The 15464-nt window shown below is 34.6% G+C and overlaps 2 long non-coding RNA genes across 2 annotated transcripts; both read right to left on the reverse strand.

Moving 5' to 3' along the window:
• Window positions 1-65: 65 nt before the first annotated feature.
• On the reverse strand, window positions 66-7657 carry LOC309627982. Its single transcript, XR_014244085.1, has 2 exons — window positions 7016-7657; window positions 66-6168 (listed from the first exon to the last, which is right to left on the reverse strand). It is a non-coding gene; the product is annotated as an uncharacterized lncRNA (long non-coding RNA).
• Window positions 7658-7730: 73 nt separating this feature from the next.
• On the reverse strand, window positions 7731-15158 carry LOC309627959. The gene is made up of 3 exons (XR_014244061.1): window positions 10935-15158; window positions 10566-10607; window positions 7731-9658 (listed from the first exon to the last, which is right to left on the reverse strand). It is a non-coding gene; the product is annotated as an uncharacterized lncRNA (long non-coding RNA).
• Between the last annotated feature and the right edge of the window lie 306 nt (window positions 15159-15464).

Here is a 15464-nt window from a genome sequence, read left to right on the forward strand (position 1 = left end):
TAAGGATTTTATGAGATAATCTATGTTTTGTGTTTTTTTTAATTTTTATTTATTTATTTATTTACTTATGGCTGTGTTGGGTCTTCGTTTCTGTGCGAGGGCTTTCTCTAGTTGCGGCAAGTGGGGGCCACTCTTCATCGCGGTGCGCGGGCCTCTCACTATCGCAGCCTCTCTTGTTGCGGAGCACAGGCTCCAGACGCGCAGGCTCAGCAATTGTGGCTCACGGGCCCAGTCGCTCCACGGCATGTGGGATCCTCCCAGACCAGGGCTCGAACCCGTGTCCCCTGCATTGGCAGGCAGATTCTCAACCACTGCGCCACCAGGGAAGCCCTCACCTTCCATTTTTGATAGCTAAAACAATTCAGAGGACCCAAACAGTTAATATTAACAGAACAGCTTTATTACAGGCGGAAGATAGAGTACAACAGGAGAAGGGTATGCACTGAAATCTAATGAGCAAACTTTATTTATCCTTCCACTGCTTGGTACCAAAAGATATGTTTCATATTCACATGTTAAACCATAATCGAGGGTGTGCAAAACACCTCAATACCAGGAAGCTCAAAAATATTTGTTGTGAGGATCTCTTACAATAAGCTAGTCATGCAGGCATATTCTAGCTACATGACTAGTCTTAACCATTGAAAGCCAAACCCCAATTTGCTCCTCCACTCCTAGATTCCACTGAAATCTGGTGCAAACCATATTCAACTATTACTAAACAATGTTGACAGGCTGATATATCCTGCTGGAAGCAACTCACAGACATATGGTTACAGAATATCATTTACTTTCAGTTATTAAATATCATAGTGTTGGTCAAGGGTCAGTAACTCTGGAGACAAGCATACAGTCAATCCAGACCACTTGAGATTAACCCATGGTATGCACAGCCTTTCTGGAAAAATCTTATGTGCTGATAAAGCACACCTGCTGATTATCCTTCAACTTGTAGTGAAGTTGTTCTTGCATTGCTTTCATCTTTCCTTACCTCCATTTACATAAGGTACAGGCATATACATAATTTATAATTGCTTCCAAACAAATTTCAGTAAAGAGTCAATCTAAATAGAAGCTGAAGTTGTAGACATTTATAAATATTTATTATATAAACACAAAATGAATAAACATAAAATATTGTAACAAAGTTGATATTGAATTTAAAGAAATACTTTAACATGACAGAATGTATTTTCTATTTAATAACTACCAGTTAGATTGAAGAAATGCCTGAGTCTTTGAGAGAACCAATATGAAAACTGATCTAACTATACTACAAAAATATTGAATTTTCTGTATCAGTGACTATAGTGCGTGGAACTTTTCCCCCTCAAGAGTTATGTTCAAGTCCTAAGCCCTGGTACCTGTGAATGTGACCTTATTTGGAAATAGGGTGTTTGTAGGTGTAATCAAGTTAAGATAAGGTCATACTGGATTAGAGTGGGAACTAAATCCAATGACTGTGGTTCTTATAAGAAAAGGGAAACTTGGACAGAGACATACACAGACATACACAGAGGAAAGTTAGCCATGTGAAGGCAGAAGCAGAAAATGGAGTGATATAATTATAAGATACAACCGCAAATTATGGATGCCAAGAATTCTTGGCAACCACCAGAAGCTCCGAAGAGACAAGGAAGGATCTCTAGAGCCTTCAGAGGAAAGATGGCCCTAACCAATACATTGATTTCAGTCTTCTAGCCTCCAGACTTTGAGAAAATAAATTTCTGTTGTTTTAAGCTACCCAGTTTATGTTTTTGAGTTATAGCAATCTTAGAAAACAAATACAATGAAATGTACAAAATTTGGTTACATTTTGTTCAAAAATCAGTTGAAAATCTTTGATCAAATTAGTTAACAAGTAGAGAAACAAAAAAGTTCTGCCTTACTAAAATTATTAAGAGCAAAGCTTGCAAATGGGAAGACATTGAAATTTATTCCCCATGGAAGAAATTTTTTAAAAATAATGAAAACTCAAATAACGTACAAAATTTAATTTTGAACTTCTACAATTGCAATTTGGTATATCTTAAAATGTAGCTAGAATATTTTAATTGCTTTTGGATGGAGAAGTGACTATATGTTCCAAGCCAAGAGTATCATGATACCACAATCCCTCGTCTCCAATGGGAGAGGTCCTTGAACCTAACAGAGGAAATGAACATTCCTCTACTGATGCATGGACACTCAGAGAAACTGCAGTATAATCACTTCCTCTAGGATTATAGGACCTGACTGATCATAAACCTCTGAGATGTGAGCTATCCACATCTACAAAATAAGTCAGTCCATGGAAGAATCATGGCGAAGTTTGAACAAAAGTGTTAATGACTACCTTCAAGTTCCTAAATCCCAGTGTACTCTACTCTTGCAATTTTTATTTGCATGAATTAATAAATTCCTTTCTTCTTTGCATTATTTTGAGATAAGATTTATTTATGTCACTTGGAACCATAGGATTCCTGACAGAAGAGAACCAAGTTTCTGTACCTCATGGTTCTATGTTAGTGGATCTTTCACCACTTATGACCATAAAGCTTATATTTTTGAAAAAAAAAATCCAAGATGGAGTTTTTGAATTATAAATTTAATGTTTTAGTTCAGGATTTCATAACAAAACACCACAGACTGAATGGCTTAAACAAAAAATATTTATTTTTCACAGTTCCAAATGTTGGAGTCCAAAATCAAGGTGCCAGCAGATCTTGTCTGATGAAGTTTCCCTTCCTGGCTTGCAGACGGCTGTATCCTCATACGAGAGAGTGAAAGATCGTCTCTCTCATATCTTTTCTTATAAGGGCACTAATCCCACTCATAGACATTCCACTTTCATGACCTAATTGCCTCCAAAGATGCCGCTTCCAAATGCCATCACATTGGGGATTAGGGCTTCAATATATGAATTTGGGGGAGCACAAACATTTAATCTATAGTGATTAAAATGACCTGAATTTTCAAACTGAGTAGGTCTTGTGAAATTTAGGACAGTAGGATCCCAACTACTGAAAGTGAAATATATTGGAAGATATGGAAAATTTAGAGAACCTCCAGATCCCAAATGCTCCTGAAAGTCTCACTGTGCCTCTTTTTCATGATGAAATCATGATTTCTTTGTTTACTGTAGCTAATCGTTACCTTAATTTCCCACTTCTCACTTTTGCTTCACTATAACAAGGATTCAACCTTGATATAAACTGGAAGTTCCCAATATTCGGTCACACTTGACCTGTGTACTCCTGCATGGCAACAATGTATTGGAAGGAGTAGCAGAAGAGGAATGCATACATTCTTCAGTTCACTGTCAGCACCATTTTTTCACAACCATTTCTTTTACTCGTGTTATTTGTCAAGCTCTAGAAGGCAGTTTGGTAACCATAATCAAAATGGAAACATTTAAACATCTGTAAATAGATATGCTTAGTTCAAATGGCCCATCACTTCCCTGTGTCTATAGACAAAGCATAAATGACTCTCCTTTAAATTTTCCATGAAGAATAAACTTTTATAAAAATATTTTCTGCCTAACGACAGTTGACTGAAAACTCGAGAGGGAGGTGCAAAGTAATTGAAATTGTATTTCCAACCTCAGGGGAAATGGAAGGAGACTAGTGTCACCAAATCAAGTGATAACTGGTAAACTCCGAAGCAAAGTGATAATTTAAAATTTCAGAGATATAGTGAATGGGGTAATGATTCCATGAGAAATGGTCAAACCAGAAGTGATCTCTGTGTGAGGCTCATTATTATATCCTTAGGAAAATTAATGGCTGTCTTATCACATTGGTTTTTGATATATAAATACAAAAATATTCTGGTGAACAGAATTTGTCTGCTGAACAGAACTCTGGCTCAAGCTACTATTAGAGAGAGTGATGACCACCTGCTATTTACAAATAAGAATCAGTTTACGGATCTATATCCCTGGAATGAAGGGAACGTCAAAATTCTACAGGAAAGATCATACTATAACATCATATTTCCAACCCTGGTACTTACCTTCAGACTATGAATTTTGGGCATTTACCTGGATAACAGGTACTATCTGATCTTCTTACGGACTCTGGGATCCATGCTCTGTCTTACCACTCATTACTTGGAATGGAGACTGTCCTGATAATCTTTGTTTCGTGTTGAGATTTCTTTGAGTCAAGCAATAATTTGTGTTGCCACTCAAGTTTTTCTCCTTTCAAGCCTAGTGATAGTCTAAACCATTTATGATAAGTCCTCAGTTCAGAGTGTGCAATTTGACTGGATATACTTAGCAACTGGTCTAATCCCCATATTACCTCCCTGATATATGGAGTAAGGAGGTCAAAAAATACCAATAGAAACCATTGTTTTGTCTCTTTCTATAAGAAAATAATAATTTTGCATCTCTGTGAGAATTACAACTGTTAATCACTAAAAGATGCAAAGACTAAAAGATAGTGAATTACATCATTATTCTACTTCCTCACTTGGCCTTTGAAATAGCTTCTTGGAGAATAACAACAGATTATTTCAAATTTAATGAGGTTATGACACCTAATACAGGTGGTATTTCAATGTGGTACACATCAGATAAATTCCTGATACTTATTTTACAGCTAGTAAATGCATTTTTCTCCATTCTGACTTAAAAACTAAAGAAAAAGAAGAAAATACAAGTAACAGTTTGCTTTCATCTTAAAAACAGAACTTTCTTTTGCATAGGACAGTTTTTAAGGACAAGTCTACTCTAGTCTTGCGTCACAGTTTAGACTACAGAAAACGTGACTGTTTTATTGCACTACAGTTCTTCGTGCATTCATTAAATAGATGGCTTTATTCCTGCAGGATTCACAACACATGAAGCTGTGTTTTGTTGATTCCTTGGGAACTGACATGATGATAGAAGCTGGGAGATACATTTTATGAAGACATAGGGATCTGTATGTTCCATTAATTTCCTGCAGGTCCAGTAGTCTGAGTATGTTGACAAACCTTCTCTAGATTGAATAACAAGTTGTTTCACCTTGTACTTCTTAACACAGAGAAGGCAAGAGACCCAATGTTAAATGGCTTTTTAAAAAATTTTCAAGGCAAGAAATACATGTTTGGATGTTGTGTCTATGTATATAATTAATTAGTAAGAAACAGAACCACTGAGAGCTATCTAGATTGTCTAAGCTGTGGTACAAGAGACCTTGTTACCTGTGTTTTGTGATCTGGGGGATACAAGGTTCTTAAAGAGTCATGACAGATGGGGTTGGTTGGGAAGCCTGGAATAAACGCTGGAAAGTAAATTTCACCTGGGTATTTGAAGATATCAGAGTAAGCAACCATTGTCATTTTGAGAAATAACTCCTCATTGGAGTTTTGGAGGACACTAAACAGCCCACCATGAATACTCTGTTACTGTGTGTCCTGTGCTAACTTTTTAAATCGTTGTTATCTAATCTACCTAGTTATAAACCCAAGTATAATCAAATGAATTGGGCCCAAACAAGTTCTGATGGCATAAGTAAACAGCATAACTAGGTTGTTCAAATTCCTAATGCACCCACAACTGCCACACTGCTGTTCTTCTCTGTAGCCACACCTGTGTTCTCATAGAAAATATTCTATAAACAGCTGAGTTCAAATGAAAGATCTTAGACCCAGTTTATAATCTACCAGCGTCAGCTAGAAGTGAACACTTAAATTTTTTTCATTAAAATGTGATTGAAAGTGTCATAAAAATGTAGTGGAAACAAAATGTTATATACATAAAGACACAGGATTGTGTAAATTCTGATGAATGGATTAATGACAAAAAATAGGAATGGTGCCTTAAAATGTAATTTATTGAAAAGAAGAAAGAAAAAATCTCAGTCACTGCACACAATTATTTGAAATGATGGCACTTACAGGAGAAGTGATTCAAAGGCTTTTTAAACAAATTTTCCATACAGAAATTTAGTAAAGACTTTAATTCCCTCTGACTCAGTGGCTTTCATACTGGCATGATACCGCTGGAATTTAGACAATAAACTGTTAGGACAATTTCACTTAAGGATGATATGCTATCTAATATACAGTAGAGAACTCAAGAAGAGAATGCCTTCAATTTGGGACTGTCCTATTCTAAAATAGCAGTCAAAGCCTTTGGATAGAATGGTTTTACATGATAGATGAAAGAAATTTAGAGCATGGAATTTTCAGTCCCATCTGTAAATAGAAAAAGAAATATGTGGTTAGTTATGTTACATGTTTTGAAGGGAAGAGGCACTGTTATGATATGATACATTTTAATAGTTGTTTTTTCTTCATCTTAAGGTGAAGCTCACAAAGTTATCTGTGCTTTCCTGTTACTGACGTACATACCCATTGCTCCTGATTTTTAAGTTTTACAGACAATTTATTACTAGGTAGCATTTTCCTTTGCAGTAACAGAAAATATGGCAAGGTAATTCAAAGAAAAAGCTTCCACATATGTCAGACTTTTATCATTTTCCTTATTTTGATCTGTTGTAAGGGAAGTTTCCACCACTGGAAAGGGAAAACACACACACACACACACGCACATGCACACACACACATACACACAATTAGAAACTCCAATATACTGGATTAAAGTAATTAAAACAAATTTGGAGACATTTAAGTCTGTTTTCTTTGACAGACAAACACTTGGTTTTACTATGGGACTTGCTAAGGATTTCTACTGCAGTGATCATAAAGAATAAGATTCCACTGTTGGGTTCACCAGAGTCTCAAAGTCACATCTTGATGGAAAATTAGTAACATCAACACTCCTATACTTGTATAGGAGTTTCAATGTAATAAATTATATTAATTAACTTAGCTAATTTTTATTGTTATTTAAATTTATTATTCTTATGAAACAAAAATTTGCAAATGTCCAAGACAATTTAATTATTTTCTAAGTGCTAATGTGTCTGCATGCAGCTAGACTACAGGAAAAAAAACAACTTTGCAGAATACAGTCATATCTTTGTACTGAGTTCTCATATGAAAAGAGGATTAATGGTTAGACAAGTAATTTCCAACTTACCAAAGACCATAATTGTGGAGCTCCTGAGAATTCACTTGATTCTTCTGAAGGAACAAAAATTGTTAAAATCATGTGATGCAGGTAGTTGGCAATAAAATTTTTCTAAATCAAAAAATGACCACTACTTATTTTCCCAGCAGTATGCTTAACAGATTATTATATTTAATCACCTTCAGAGTTATAAAAACAAGCATCATTATATTATTTCAAGTAACCAGAAAAGATTACAATTTGAATTTAGGACTTCTGGATGCCAAAATCTGTGCTTTATTCCCCACACTGCTTTCTAATGTATATCATGGGTATAATCAAAAGAAAGGCATTTAAAGATTAGTAAAAGTGCAAGGAGGATAAAGTTGAATTATTGTATTTTTATTTTGGAGAGAAGTTTTTTCCCATCTTCATCAGAATGAATTTCACTTATAGAATAGATAGCACTGTTCCACATATTCCTGAGTAATGGATTAACATTAGCCATATACCTAAAAGTATCGCCAATTTTCCATTTCAGAAATTTCTAGTATGGGGCACTAAGCATGATGTGTCATGTTTATTCTAAATCTGTTTTTATGGTATGCTCTGTAAGCAATTTTCTTTTATTTCCTTTGATAGAACATCAGCATGCAGTAATTTAAATGAACTTACCACTACTGTGGCATAATTGTTCTTCCACCGTTCTCAGAGACAATGGGTTTAGGGATGTCGGAGGATGATGGAGAAGCAATATATTGTGTGACTTGTGGAGGATAATAATACCAGGCAGCATAGGGATGGGCATCAAGCTGATAGAATTGTTGGAAAGGCTAGAGAGAAAGACCATAGAAAAAGCAACAGTGTATGAGAAATTGCTGTTTTGAATCTCTGAAAATGAATCATTGTATTCATCTCAGACATGGCTATTAGCATCACAGGAGATGTTTACACTGTGAGAAAAGAGGAGAAATCACACTGCTCCCTATGGGGGACCATGGTAAAAGAACTTTTGGAAAGGGCTTTTTTAGGGTACCTGAGGGGCAATGAATAAATCACTTCTTCAAGGTCAATATTCAGTGTTGAACTCTAAGAACCTGCATTACTAACACAGGTCCATTTACCAGAGTCCAGAGGAAAGTAGTAGTACGAATTTAATTATTATATAATTTATAAACTTATGGGCATTTGGACTGGAAAGGATAATTTTTACCATTTAATTCTATAGTTTAATTTTCCATGAAGGACTGAGCTCAAAGAAAGGGAAGAGCCTCCCACCCAGGGTCAATACAGGTCTTTCAGAAATGCCAGGAATAAAGAGGAAAGAATTCTCCAATTCCTAGCTCAGTGCTCCTTCATAACCATAAGGTTTTGGTGCCAAAACATTATTTTCCTTTCTGAAATTTTGGAATAGGTGCGTCTGTTAATCTATCATGAGATTTTACTTTCTTCTATGTATTAATGTAATTCTCTATAGATTCAGGTGGAAAATATGTGTTTTTCAATGGAATTAGAAAAACCAAAGAAAGCATTTCAAATTTTGCTGTGGTTACCTATGTAAAGATTATAATAAATAATAATATCTGATACTTTCTATTTATTAAATCATTTATATATAAAAAAATATATATTTACCTCAAGGTAGAAGTAGGCCGGTTCCTTAACAGAGAGAGAGGTAAAAATAATTTTGTGATTTAAATCCAGTTAAATACCATAATGGACTAAAATATTACTACCAAATACTTTCATAAAGATTATAATTATCACCCTCTTTTTTTTTTTTTAATTACATGGAAAGGTGAAGATAGTGTACTCCTTAGAGCTCAAATGAAGTGAGTAGTTGCCTTTTCTTTCCTCTTACTTTGGCCCATGAGTGATGAGAGAATTTCGGAAGAAATTTGAGAGTAAAATCTGACACACAGTGGGGAATCATTATCATAAAATTGATTGATGACTACTATGTTTTGAATCTTGAGGAAAGTTTTTAATCCATAATCACATTCATACGGAGAAAACTCCGTGGTTTTCTTTGCATGCTTTATTTTTTCACTTAGCATGCCATATATATGTTGAACCATCAATGGACCAAAGCAACTGAACTGAATGCACAGTTACTACCTGTAAAAGTGAAGACACAAAAGAACACTGCAAAAATCAGGATATGGGAGTTTGGGGAGGAAATAAATTGATAGATCCATACTAATTTCACAAATAAAAAAGCAATGCTCCAAGAGAATAGCACAATTTACTCAAGGTCATATGATTAGAAGGTATCAGATCTAAGATTGAAAACTCAAGTTATTTTCACTACACAGTACTATAGATTAATAAAAAGTCAAATTTTAACAACACGAAGAGTTGGTTGAGGTTGTTCTGACTTAAAAGTTGACCTGAAGCTATCTTCACTCAGGGATGGCCATAGAATCATTTTTTCATTTTCCATTGGCAACTTAGATCCGGTCTTCCATAGCAATGTTAGAACCAGCACTGGAGTGTCCAACACTCATCAACAACTAAGCAATACTAGCATAGCACTAGTTCATGATGCAACTAGTACAATAATTTCCAAAAAACAGACTGTCAATAGACAGTTTGGGGCAGTATTATAAAACACAGACACGCACACACACACACACACACACTTACCTGATTCACTACTCTCATAGGCTCTCTCTGGAAAGAAAAAGAGAATCAGGGTTAACTTTTAAGGCTGAATAAAACCAAAGATGTAAGAAGCAAACTTTTTGAAATGCTTTTCGTATTAGAGATCTGGGAACTCACCCTAATAATTTTGCCAATTGCATTACCTAGATACAATTTTTTCTAAGACATATAAAACATCCTCAACAATCCTCTTAAGATTCATTGAATGACAAGTAGTGATTGAAGGGCTCCATGATTGGAATTGGCATAGCTGTTGATAGGAATCAGAATTGTAATAACAGCGCATATTTCACAGAAACTGGCTGTGGCCTTAAAAACAAAATCAGAAGCCCCAGGAGCACTATGGAATCAATGGAATGTAGGGCAGGGGAAGAAATGGTTTCTGTTATGTTTTATGGATAAACTCATGCCACAGATGAGAGAGAAAACAGAGGACTGGAAAGTTTTTTTGACGGAGACATTTAATATCTCTCCAGATGGTTTCTTCAAAAGGTGTCAACTAGTAAATCTCCAATATGGCTTGCTTAAAAGAGCATAATTGTAAGTGAGTGTGAGTTTCCTAAATGTAAATTGAATTCGGGAATCAAAGCGTGGACATAAAGATATAAAATTAAGGACTATCTTGAGAGAAATTAATGTAACCATGGAAATTAACACTTCATAGTGTTTAGAATTATAAATGTGCTGCCCATATCAGGTGAGACAGACAGAACAGACAGCTCCCATTCCAAAGAAGAGTGACAAGTAGTTCTTCTCTCTCAGATTGATTAATATAAATTATTTCAGAAAGTTGGGAGTGAGAAATAACTGCCTGAGAAGAAAAAATTATCTTCAAAAGTGTGAGGCTATTTAAAAACAAACATATTTAAGCTTCACAATATATTATCATTGTGTAATTTATTAAGCAAAATATTACCAGTTGGGCATGGTCTTCCTCATTTGCTCTGTGAAGTTGTTCCTATGTAGAAGGAAATATGTTCCAAATTACTTAGACATCTTCTGGTACAACACATTCATTTTACAATATACAATGAAATTTAGGGTAAGCTGTATTCTATGTCAAAACTATGAAAAATAGCAATACACTTTTTATTTTCTAACTTTAGAAAAATTATTCAACTAAAGGCCAGACTTACTATAGTTTGGAAGAATAAAGAATCTATAAGGTTCATACCCGGGGGGAAAATAATAACTCACCAATTCCCTAGGACTACATATTTTCTGTTCATGACTATTAATCACTTGTTTAAATTTTACCTTTGGTAAATTATAAATAAAATATTACCAGATATGGGTGGTAGAAAATTTTCTCTCTTAGAATATATTTCTGTTAAAAAAAAGAAAGAGGATCACATATTATAAAAGCATAACATGTGAAGAAAATACTAAAATATTCTAGATTTAATAAATAATCTTACATGATCATGAATAGCTTCCTAAGAGAGAGAGAACATTTTGTTTTAGTATATTGATTTTATTCATGTATGAATAGCAGACATATACTAGGTACCTTCATTCACTTAGGGTCTATGCTAAATACTGGGGGCCAACTATGAAATGCGATGAACACTATGAGCAAGACCCATGTAGTTCTAATACTTGTGGAGGTTACAGCTTAGTCATATCATAACTAAGGTACTAAAATATATTATTCAGGTAATTTCTTAGATCAGTAATGATGCATTCCAGTGGGGTATTGATATATTTAAATTTATTTGGACTATAAACACAAGCAACTTGGAAACTGAAACAAGAGTAACAATTGAGGTCCAAATTAAATTCATTACTGACTTCCTTCTCCTTACATTTGTAACAGAAGAAAATGTGAAAATGTAATTTTGCTACATTAAGATAAGCCCTTTTCCCTAAAGTCCTAATTAAGTCAAGTTTATTTGCTATATAAGTAAAAGAAAAAATGTTGGCCTCCCAAGTGAAAGACTATGATACTCAAAAAGATCGAAACTAAATAGTGAGGGAGGGTTGTGCTAATTGATATGCTTTTTGATCTATCCATATTAACAGCAGATAGTTTATGACGTCATAGTTCAAATGCACATCCTGATGAAAGACCTTCGTAATGTTGTCAGAAGTCTCATGAGCACAGCAAATTTTATAGAAACTGGGGAGTGGGCGCAGGAGAAGGGGAAATGAACATTTTATTGCACTTGCTACAAGCTAGACTCAGGGATAGCTGAGTAGTAGATTGCTCATTCAATATTCAAAATAACACCAGGAAGTGAGAATAACTGCATTTCCATTTCACACATAAGGAACCAGGTCCAGAGACAATTAGATCAATCAACTCGCCAGCTCTTCCTTAGAGAATTTTGACAAAAGCAATTTGAATGTTTAGGATTCCTGATTCCTTCTCCAGAGACTACACTGTTTCCTTAAATGGAAAGTTTATTTGGCATATCTGTGCTTTCACAAGGAGGCATATCTATGGAATGACCATCCAGAGCTGAATTTGGGAAAATAAACAGAATAAATTCCTGAATATAATGCATCATCTGGGAGGCTCTAAGAGGATTTGATGTAGAATTTAGTCAAAGTAAATTTCTCCCTGGTTAACAATTATGGATATGATATACAACATTAGTTTTGGCATAAATAGAAAGAAATAGCTGTGACAGTAAATACATAGGCAATCATATGGATCATTTGTCAATTATTATTAATGTCAAGGCTAGAATAAATAATTTCTTGAAAAAAACTATATATTTAGAAGTGGACCCAATTTAAAATTTAATTATTTTAATTCTGCAGAATATTATTTTGTATTATTATAATAAAATATCACTAGCTGATGTAGGTTGTTTTTGTTCAGTCTGAGAAGCTGTTCCTATTCAAAAAGAAAAAATATTGTCGATTTTGTGGATACCATTCAGTCCACTTCCATCATTTTCAAGTAATAAAGGTAGAATCCTAAAGTGCCCTTTCCCAGGAGTGAAGAATGAGGAACTAGTAATCCTACTTTAGTGTTATTTCTACCACAGAGAATTTGGACTAATCCAATTATTCTTTCTTTAAACCATTAGAAAAATTATTTTCTTAACTTATTTTTAACTTAAAATAAATTATAATGCAGTCAGATATAAATGAGTATTTAGGCAATTTCACTTACAGTGTGTCATGTCAGAATTGCTAAAAAAATTGAAAGTGGCTTTTGCTTTCTGGTTTTTGCAAAGTAAGTCAGAATATTAGATGAAGTGGGAAAAAATGATGATGTTTCTGATACGAGCCACATTTACTGAGTGCTTACTTTGTGCTATGTCTTGCTTGTATTAATTGCTTTACATGATTAAATATTTATTATTGTGTTGTCATTTTAGAATTTAGATTATAGACTTATAGCAGACAAACTGTCTAACATCACATGCTGGTAAAAGGTAGAGCTTAGAGTCAAACTCAAGTCTGGCCAAATCTATACAGTGCCATTCCAATACTATGCTATTCAGATCCGAAAGTAGACTATAACACACAAATATTCAAATGAAAGCATGAATTAAACACCTAGGGTAAAAAAGTTGTTACTTTTATTTTCAGAAGGGATCAGTAAACATCTAGAGTCTGTTAGACTACTTACTGTGTATTAAAGTTTAGCAGATATTAAAAAGGAGGAATAATTTATCAATATAAGATTCTTACTCATTCCTTGGTACATTTGCCTTTGATAAACTTTTAATAAAATTTTACCAGATCACGTTCGGAGGGCACATCTTCCCCTTGAACGTGCTTCTGCTAAAAAAAAAAAAAAAAAAGTTTAAGTAAATTTTAACATATCCCAGAAAATGTTAATATATTTTAAATTTAATAAATATATCTCACCTCATTGCTACTGGGAACAACTTCCTTAAAAAATAAACACATGCATTGTTAGTTTTATGACTAATTTACATTCAAGGTAAGAATACCAATTAATCAGACACTCCATTGCTTAACTGTGGTAAACTGATTTTAGCCACAAATTCCTGGGTAACTTAGACAAGATAAATAATTCAAGGTACATGTTGTCTTCAAGGTTCTCTTTTCTCTTCTCACCGCTTTCACCAGGGAAGTTATTCAGAATGTTGGAGGTGGACGTGAAATATTCACTTTTATCGAACTCACAGAAACTCCACATAATGGGGTTGGGTTTATTTTGTAACTTGGACTAAGGTCTTCTTACAAAGTGAAAGGAAGGACCTCATCACCCTGTATGCCTGCTCTTTTTCTCCTCTAGGTTAACAAAGAGCAAAGGACTCCAGTGTCTGATTAACCTAGAATTGATTGATTTCTACAAAGGATATATCATGTTTATATCATTGATTTAGAAGCATAGCTATTATTGTAATTTTTAACAAGATTTAGGTCTACCAAAATCTGCAAAGGTCAAAACATATTAGAAAAAAAAAAGTTTGGGCACCAAAGATACGCAGATAGTATTGTTTGCTCAGAAAGAATTCTGTAATTTTGTCTCTGAAAAATATTTGCTTTCTTACATTTGTTGGGTTGATAGCCTTGCATGTTAAAATTAAGATAGAGCTGTATACATAGTATACGTTGCACAAGTGTACTCTCTTGTACAATGAGACCTTAGGGGACAGGTAACCTTCATGGTACAACAAGCTTTCATAAACATTTTCTAATTGGGATACTGAATTAACATCAAAATGATTTACCTCACTTGATGAACTGCTGCCAGATTCCCTTTGCTAAAAGAAAGAAAATCATGACTGTGACTTTTAGAATTGGAAGGAAACTAGTTCCACACTTTCATGCTGGGTTGCTAACTCCTTGTTTAGAATTACAACAATTGGTATGAAAAGATTTAAGGCCAATATAATGTACATTCTTGGATTGTCAATTTTATTTAAAATATGTTGGACAGGGGAGTATAATAACTTACCTGATAACTTAAAAACAATTTTTTATTAAAACAAACTCAGATACATGCTTGAGTAGAATGCAAATGCATATATTTCTGTGATAAAAATGAAACCTGGAAGGAAGAGCCCTGCTGAGTTGGACTACCTGAAACCCTGGGTTCAGTTTTTATTCTCTTATACTCTTGGGGCAGTTTTGATGTGAATAAATTGGAAATATTAAAATAGAACAACCCATTTCAGTATGGAATAAAATTACACTAGCTTTTAAACCATCTACTCTTTGAAATATTTAGTTTTTTTCCTAAGTCATGGATGTTTATCTTTACATATGGATACAATTTTTGTTCCCAAATACATACTAAAATATTAATTTTAATATGCAACAGACTATTTGTCTTTTGGGAGAGTTTTTTTCCATATTTTTAGATTAGGTAGCATAGCCCATTGATCCTAGGTAACTGCTGAAATAGATTCTTTCTGCCGAGGACCGCCCTCAACATACGAGAGAGTGAGCTCATACCCTGGGATGGCAGAAGCAGGGTTTTATTTTTTTGAGTCTCATGTTTAATTTTGAACACTCATGCACATTTTGCTTTTTACTCTTTTTTTTTTTTAATGTAGGGTTCGTTATTTATTTATTTATTTAAATTTATTTATTTATTTATTTATTTTTGTCTGTGTTGGGTCTTCGTTTCTGTGCGAGGGCTTTCTCTAGCTGCGGCAAGCGGGGACCACTCTTCATCGCGGCGCACGGGCCTCTCACTGTCGTGGCCCCTCCCGCTGCGGAGCACAGGCTCCAGACGCGCAGGCTCAGTAGTTGTGGCTCACGGGCCCAGCCGCTCCGCGGCATGTGGGATCTTCCCAGACCAGGGCTCGAACCTGTGTCTCCTGCATTGGCAGGCAGATTCTCAACCACTGCGCCACCAGGGAAGCCCCTACTCTTTTTT

Source organism: Balaenoptera borealis (genome assembly GCF_965194805.1).
Source record: "Balaenoptera borealis genome assembly, chromosome: 4".
Classification (NCBI taxonomy): domain Eukaryota; kingdom Metazoa; phylum Chordata; class Mammalia; order Artiodactyla; family Balaenopteridae; genus Balaenoptera; species Balaenoptera borealis.